Here is a 9,082-nt window from a genome sequence, read left to right on the forward strand (position 1 = left end):
GGCTGTTTTTCATAAACATTGTCTTCGTAAGATTCAGCTGTAGTCCTACCTTTCCACACTCACGGTCAAAGTCGGCCAGCATTTGTGCCGCTTGGCTGATGTTTGGTGTTATTAAAACAATGTCAGTAACTACAACTGGTCTCATTCACCATATATCGTTTTAGATATATATATATATACATATATATATATATGAAAGCTCACATCACTCAACCTTTAACAACGTGTTAGTGATATTCTAAAGACTGTCTTAATGGCCCCTGCCAAAATAGAACAATCTTCACACTGTCTTCTCTATGGGTATGTTTTTGTAGCATTTTCAACAGTTTTCCATAACAGACGATACAAAATATATTATTTCGGTTGTGCCTTGGACAGGGGCTTGGGATGGAAGCATTCCAAATTTGGTGGTGGGAAGGTGTCATGGTGGTGGAATTGGTGTTTGAATATTAACTGTAACCAAATCCTGTGAAGCACTTTGTAAAATTTTAAAAATTTTAGAAAGGGGGGGGGGCTGTCACTAATGGCATTCTTCCAGGAACCAGGGCTCTATGGAACGACTACAAGGTTCAGATCCCTATAAAGCGAGGGATTGTATGTGCTGACTCAAGCCAACTGCACACGATCACGCTTCTGCCAGGCAGAGTCACCTCACAAGGATACAGCTCACAGCTCAGCTAGCAGTAAAGAGTGGTGGGACACCCTTGAGCCAGGCACTGGGGTTGGGCCCCAGAGGGCATGCGCTGTTTTTTATTTCCGCCCCCTCCCCACACCTACCCATTGTCATTGCTGGCATGATAACGGAGCCCCTATGTGCTTGGTTGTCATAACCACACACTTGGTTGGTGTGCTCACCAGGGCCACACACTTCAGTGGCGGTTCTTGTCCACATGCTTACCGAAGTTGGCGCCTCACTCCCTGTGGAGCTCACTTACAATCTTATTCTGGTGCTCACTGGAGCCATGCTCTTGTCCCAGTGCTCAAATATGCCTGACTTGGAGCATACACACTTGGCCGTGAGGTGGAGGCCACACACTTTGGTGCAGCTCTTGGGGGTATCTCGGCGGTCCTGGGACTGGAACTTAAGGCATCACGTGAGCAGGCAGCATTCGTAGGCACTGAACCATCCCTCACCCTAACTGACCTCCTTTCACCTGGAGGAAGGAACTTCTGCTGAGTCTGGGTTCTTGCAGTGCTCAAGGAACAACCCAGAAGGCATCTCTGCTGGGCCTGATTTGATGCCCTAACGTAAAGATGTGTTTTTGTGTCCACCTAGATATTCTGCTTCGGTGAGGCCTCCCTTGCAGCTGGGTTTTACCTGTTCTTACTATTTCCACATATTGGCTTATTACACCTTTAATAATAAGCTGTTGCTTTTCTTTTTCTTTCTTTTTTTAAATTTTATTAGTGAGACATCATGAGGTAGAGTTGTAGACTTACAAATTTTTGTGCTTGGGTTTCAATTATACAATGATCAAACAGCCATCCCTCCACCAGTGCCCATTTTCAACCACCACCAGTCCCAGTATCCCTCCCACCCCCCATCCTCTCCATCCCACCCTGCCTCTGTGGCAGGGCATTCCCTTTTGTTCTCTCTCTCCTATTGGGTGTTGTGGTTTGCAAAAGAGGCAATGGGTGACAATCATGTTTGGTCTATAGTCTACTTTCAGCATGCTTCTCCCATCCTGGGCAGATCCTCCCAACACCCTTTATTTGTCTACGGCCATACCACCCCGAACGAACCCAATCTCGTCTTTTCTTTTTTGACAGCACCTTATTATTGAGAGTCATCTTGCATTCATGACGGATGCTTTCTGCATCTTGCCACACCTTTTTTTTAAACATGCAAATGGTAGAAACAATTCTTCTCATGGGATCACTGATTATGAAAAGAGGAGAGGCTACATGGATTAAGTGTCTTTAACAAACTATGGAGCTTATTAGATAAAACCCCACAACCTGGAGACTCTATCCAACACATTCAAGGCTGAGAGGATTAGTGGTAAAAACAAGTCCTCAAATCACATTAAGAGAACCCTGCTACCGAGAAGATACTCAATACCTATGAATCTGTTTGACTGCAGGCAGCTCAAAGTCATTCCAATCACCCCACTCAGAACGTTTACCTCAAGTAGCCTTTTGCTAGTTCTCAACTCATCAATAAAAATAATACACTGTTAATTCTATTTCAGAAAACTTTGTAAGCTGCTTTTACTTATAATGCCAACTTTTAATAGGTCATTAAAGTTAATTGGACAATGTACTAGACAGCAAACACTTGAAAAAAGGGGAACTCCAAAATGCCTCTTTCTACAGAGAACCTACATTTCCTTTCTATTGAGAGAAAAGAAGGAAATTTTTTTTAAATTATAAGAAATTCAAGGCACAGATCAGAAATCTCTACTCAAGCTACACATGCAATGAGGATAAAATTCAGATGATACAATTGATTGGCTGCCGCATTTGTCTTTTGTCTAATATTAACTATTACAAACAGAGCCATGCAACCAGTACTTGGAACAAGCCTTATAGTGGTAACTCAGGCACATTTCACTTCTCTTCACAGCCCTGATTCTCATTAGTACCTGGACTTCTTCTTCTCCAGTAAAACCATGTCTTATATTGAAGGCTTGCAAATCCTGGTGTTTTTCCCTTGATCAGAGTGGCAACAGGCTTGCTTATAACATCAAATAAATCTTTGAAGAGTAAGTCGTTTGCAGCCATAATTAGTTACAAAAGTGTTTTTCTTGGTCCACTTTCAAAAATTCTTGGTCCCAAACAGCGATGTCATCTGTTTGCTTTGTTCCCATCATCCCCAGAGGAGGAGGAGAAGGGTTATCTTTGTATTGAGTGCACCCCCTGAATAACCTTTTTTAAATACCACTGCACTCGAGACTAGTACCAGGAATTTTGCTCCCTGACTTGGAGGCCAGCCACACGTGCTAGGGGAAAAGGGAGCTCAGGTAGAGAAGGGAGAACCCAATAAAGGGTGTTGGGAGGATCCTCCCAGGATGGGAGAAGCATGCTGAAAGTAGACTATAGACCAAACACGATTGCCACCCACTGCCTCTTTTGCAAACCACAACACCCAATAGGAGAGAGAGAACAAAAGGGAGTGCCCTGCCACAGAGGCAGGGTGGGATGGGGGAGTGGGGGTGGGAGGGATGCTGGGATCCGTGGTGGTGGTGGAGGATGGGCGCTGGTGGAGGGATGGGTACTTGATCATTGTATAACTGAAACCCAAGCACAAAAATTTGTATGTCTATAACTGTACCTCGTGGTGTTTCACTAATAAATAAATAAATTAATTAAATTAAATAAAAAATAAAAATAAATAAATAAATACCGCTGCATTAACATTTGGGCAAGGAACAGGGTCATCATCTCCTTCATCAGTCATTCCCAAATTTTCTGGCATGGTCTTGATCGTTACAGACTGCTTGATAATTTCCACATCAAGTTCAACTGGGGGTTGAAGGGAGAGTTGATATTGAACTGGTTTGCCTTGCATACAGCCAAACCAGGCTCCATCCCCGACACTCGATATGGCCCCCAACACCCTCAAAGAGAAATCTCTGAGCTCAGAGCCAGGACCAGGCCCTGAGTACCACCAGATATGCTCCCCACACACACCCAAAAAAAGTTTTAAAAATCAAAAAAAAAAACCACCATATGTCTTCAACCAAATTCTGCAACTATGATCATTCTGGAAGAGATGGTAGGCTGACGGCTGACAACAGCAGCAAGGAAGTCAAGAACAAGGTTCCTAAGTGGTTGTTTTTGATTGATGAGATACTCTCCTGACCCGCCTTTGCCACAGTGGAGTACCACTCTAGCCCTATGACCCCACATTTACATCAAAAGGAATCATTATAATGTAGCAGTGCACATATTTCCAACTAGGTCTTTCCAGTATCAATACATATGACAGTGACTTCACTCAATTCACAATGATACTTCAAGGAAATGGACACATTGGTATTTCTAGGAAGTGGACACTCAGTGGCTTCCTCAAAAGCCCTATGATGCTACCACCCACCCACAGGTGGAACCCGGCACAGCACCTCCCATAACCCAGCACAGTATCTCCTTCTGTTGGCCCCAGTGTTTGATCTTTCAAGGACTTTCAGGTGTCCTTGACTGGGGAATCAAATTCCCTAGAAAAGTCCTAAGTAGAAGCTCACTGAACACAGTGTCAACTTAGAATATCTGAAGTCTAGAACATGTTCCCTGCTGTTGAGTTGCAGCCCAAACTTTAGAGATAAGCCCAGACGGATAAGAGCCCGAGAGAGCCCTGGTAGTGAGCCAGTCTCTGAATCTTGCCAACACAACACTTGGCCTTCCCATCCAAGTGTCCTTATGAGTTCCATGAGTTTATGGAGACTTTCATAACTTTCATGAGTTTATAGAACCTTCTTTTTGAATTAAGTGAGTTCAAATCAACTTTATCACTGGCAATTTAAAGAGTCCTAAGTGGAATATGAATCTCTTCTTTTTGAATTAAGTGAGTTCAAATCAACTGACAATTTAAAGAGTCCTAAGAGGAATCTGAATCACAGAGTGACCCCCACCCAAGCACTGTGGGTGTGGCCCAACCTTATCCTACCACAGAGTCCTCAGCCCCCAAGTGATATATTGCCATCTTGACTTTGCAAACACAGGAACTGATGCTCAGAGAGTGTGATATCATGATTTATAAAAATAAATATATCTTAGGGGGCCAGGGATGTAGTTCAGTGATAAAAATACCCACCCTAAATGTATACTGGTGGAGGAATGTGTGTTGGAACGTTATATAACTGAAATCCAATCATGAACAATCTTGCGTATCTCACTGTGATTCTATTTTTTAAAAATTTAATTACAAAATAAAATTAAAAAAAACAACACCCACCTTGCACGAATGAAGCTATGGATTCAACCCTCAGCACCCAAAAAAGAAAGAAAGAAAGAAAGAAAGAAAGAAAGAAAGAAAGAAAGAAAGAAAGAGAGAAAGAAAGAAAGAGAGAAAAGAAAGAAAGAAAGAAAGAAAGAAAGAAAGAAAGAAAGAAAGAAAGAAAGAAAGAAATTTTTTCCTTTTGACTTTTCCTAGCACTAAAGCCCTTGGAATTTCCTGTGATGATGTCTTTGTTATAGGAAGGAGACGCCTTTGGAAAGCACCTAAGGGGGATGGTGGGTAAGGGCAGAGGAAGGGTGTGCAGCATCCAATTTGTGAGAAGTTGGAATTATTGATCTCAATCTTTGACCTGAGGGAGGGGAACTGGATGCTGACTCAATTACCAAGTGGGCAACAATTTCATCAGTTCTGCCCAGCCTCTATGAAAGAGTGACCTTTGCAGAATTGGGTGAAACTGCAAAGGCGTTGAGAGAAAGGTGAGGCTGGATCAGGCGGGGACGCTTCTCTCTCTTTCCACACACCTTTGTCAACTTCAAAGAAGAAGCAAAGCTCAAAAGTCCAGGATTGAAAAGGGGCTTATTCAGAAATAACAGAGAAATTGCTATTTGGAATATATGGAGAATGCAGCAGTCAGTAGTAAATCCTCTAGAGAATGACAGTCAGGTTGCATAATCAGGCAGGAAAGACACCCATTCTGAAAATTTCCCAAACAGGAAAAAAAAAGTTTAGCTTTATAAATAAACCTCAATTCCATCTTATTTTGTGCAACCAATTACTATAAACGTAATTGATGCTAACTGTTCAAAATATGGAAGCAAATGAAACCAAACAACTCATGTCATTAAAGGAGACCAGGACACTGAGAAACAAACACCGGAGAGAGAGAAGAGATAAAACTCTCGCTGTGTCGTGCGGCCAAGCCCCAATACAACTGACAGGAAGGCGATGGCACACCTTTGAGAGTGGCATAAATAGATACACAAGCTGACAGGCTGGAGCGATAGCACAACGGGTAGGGCGTTTGCCTTGCACGTGGCCGACAAGGGTTTGAATCCCAGCATCCCATATGGTCCCCTGAGGACCACCAGGAGTAATTCCTGAGTACAGAGCCAGGAGTAACCCCTGTGCATCGCTAGTTGTGATCCAAAAAGCAAAAATAAATAAATAACTAGATATACAAGCTGAACGGAATCCGGGACATCCTCGGGACTCCAGGCCTGCTGGATCTTTGAAGCTTTCTCCGGTTCTAGGTGACTGGTGCCAGACATTCAGCCCAGAGAAGCCCTCCTTTCCCTGCCGGGCTGATGTACAGGGAAAGTTCCAGATGGAACTCCAGCTCTTCTTCTCACTGGTCTCCCAGCCCTCACCTTTCCCCTCCCTGTCCTTCTTTTAATTTCCCCACTACATAATAATGAGTCTCATGCTTATAGTCTGGTCATGTGGATTTACCCCCCAATAAACCAGATTGCAATTATGTGCGATTGGTTTGAGCCATACGTGAAACCTCTCGACCCAGGGGGCACTTAACATGTTCAGGTCTGAATTCCATATTCCATCCACCCAAGCTGGGCCACTTCTTATTCATGACCTTGGAAACCAGAAGCAAGACTTCCCCCAAATGGGTATGGAACAACTTTTCATTAAGTCCCTATCAGGAAATAAAATTCAACCTAGCACTGGTATTCTTCAGAATAATCATTGTTTTCTCATTACGGAAGTCGTGTTGAAATGCCATAGCATTGAGTTTCCGTCTATGTTTTTGCTTGTGAGCTTCTGACTGGCAAATTGTTCCCTTGGTGCACTCATAATAAGCTTCTACAAATTACTATTTTAGTGGTTCATTAATTTTGTTTTGCCTATTTCTGGAGTTTTAACAAACCCAAGCAGAAAGTTTATGGGCTCAAGAATGGGGATAGATTCTTGGGGATTATCCATTGATTGACGGATGTTTCTGTTTTCTATAAAGCAGCCGTTTCTGGGAAATAAGTGTCTCAGGCCTCATCAGTCTTTAACTTTTGTTTTCTGGATGCCACACATGTGATATTTTTCATTTTATGTCCTCTGATTCTATTTTAGATGGAAAGACTTTCATATCTTGCCCTAGATAGCTCCTCTGGCCGTTGATTTATATTCTTTACTATGATCTGTAATAAATTGCTAATATAGCGAGTAAAAAGGTTTCCTAAGGTCTGGGAGCTGCTCTGGCAAATTAATCATAACCAAGGAGACAGTTTTGGGAATTCCTGAGCTGGTGGGTTAGAAGCTCAGCTAACAGATCATCTAAATTTGTGAGTGACATCTAAAATCAGGGTAGGGTAGGAGCTGTCTTGTAGAACAAGCCCGTCTTGTGAGAGGAGATGCTTTCTCTGGGTTGACTATAATAATCGAGCTGCATTACAGGACACACAATTGGTGTCAGAGAACACTGGCATCACACACACACACACACAAACATACACACACACTTAAGGGCCAGAATCCATTAAAAGTTGACTAAATCTCTTACGGTAACAAGAACATATGATAGAGCATATGCTTCTGAGCATATGCATATGATAGGGCATATCATTTGCCTGGACCCCAAAGTTAATGTTTTTTCTCTTTACTGTTTTGTCTCCCAGCTTCTTCTGCCACTGTGGCTCTCCAAAGAGCCAGCAGACAGACAGACGTGTGGGATCTGCACGTTGCTCATAATCCCCTAGTGAAGCGTTTGTGGCGTTTTTTCATGCCTGGTGCCATGGAAAACAGATCTGCTCACTTTATAAATATACTTGATTCCTCTACAAACAATAAGTCTTCCGGATATTTTAGTTTCACAAACAAAACACCTATTTTCAACTTGGAGAGAAGCAGTGGCCAAGCTGTTTGCAACCTGTCATTTAAAAAGATTAAGACAGGACTTCATGGTTTAAGGATGACGAAAGATATTTACAGCTCGATAAAAATAAGAGAAAAACAACTTATTCAGAAGTTGATGGGGCCATAGAATTAATACAGTGGGTAGGGCATTTGTCTTGCACATGGCCAACCATATGGTCCCCTAAGCACCACCAGGAGTAGTTCCTGAGTACAGAGTCAGGAGTAACTCCTGAGTATCACCATGTGTGGCACCAAAACAAACAACAAGAACAACAACAACAACAAAAACAACAACAACAAATAAAAGAAGTCGAAGAAGTATGGCTGGGGATGAGGCCATTGGTCAATGTTCAGACTCTGTGTGTGTGTGTGTGTGTGTGTGTGTGTGTGTGTGTGTGTGTGTATAATTTTCAGACACACTTGGTGATGACTCAGGGTTGAGTCCTGGTTCTGTGCTCAGGGATGCTCCAGGGGACCAGATGCAGTACAGGTATTGAACTGGGACCCAATACACACAAAAGCAAACTTCTTGTCCCCTATACTATCTTTCTAGCCCTCAAACTTTTTTTTAACTGTCCCTCATCACGAATGTCAGACCATGTGGCTGGTCAGGATCACCTCAGTGCATGCAAGTTAGCTTATGGCCCACAACTTCAAGCTTGCACTGGGCATTTCCCAAGCCACTGAATAATCTTCTGGGCCCTTCTCTCAGGGGATTGTAAACAGCAGGATGTCCAGGTGATTTCAGCAGATACCACAGTTCCAGGGTTATGAACTCACGACAGGTGAGCACTTTAAACCACTGAGTCATCTTTTGGGCCCCTCCAGAATTCTTCAAACATGTCTGTTTGTCTCAGACTCACAGGGGAGAGACATTGCTTGACCACTGATCAACAGAAGAGCTCTTACACAGGATAATCTTTCAGTACCTGTAATGAGAGCCATGATGACCAAAGGAGAAAGAGAGAGAGAGAGAGAGGGGGAGAGAGAGAGAGAGAGAGAGAGAGAGAGAGAGAGAGAGAGAGAGAGAGAGAGGAAAAGTGTCTGCCATAGAGCAGGTAGGTAGGGATGCTGATGGGAGGGAAATTCGGGATATCAGTGGTAGGAAATGAACATTGGTAAAGGGAAGGGTGTTGGAACATTATATGACTGAAACACAATCATGAACACTGTGTATCTCACCATGACTCAATTTCAAAAAGCGAAGATCCTTGAGTTACACACTGGCAGAGGGGGATAGGGGTATGGGGTTGGCGGGACTAAAGGCTCAGAGGTGTTAGAGTGAAGCTGATTCAAGCCATCCCTGCAGGAAATGCTCTCTGCGGC

The 9,082-nt window shown here is 43.1% G+C and overlaps 1 pseudogene; it reads right to left on the minus strand.

Moving 5' to 3' along the window:
* Positions 1-2,550: 2,550 nt before the first annotated feature.
* Positions 2,551-8,701, minus strand: LOC130021746 (S-phase kinase-associated protein 1-like; annotated as a pseudogene).
* Between the last annotated feature and the right edge of the window lie 381 nt (positions 8,702-9,082).

Source organism: Sorex fumeus, unplaced genomic scaffold (genome assembly GCF_029834395.1).
Source record: "Sorex fumeus unplaced genomic scaffold, SorFum_2.1 ptg000002l, whole genome shotgun sequence".
Classification (NCBI taxonomy): domain Eukaryota; kingdom Metazoa; phylum Chordata; class Mammalia; order Eulipotyphla; family Soricidae; genus Sorex; species Sorex fumeus.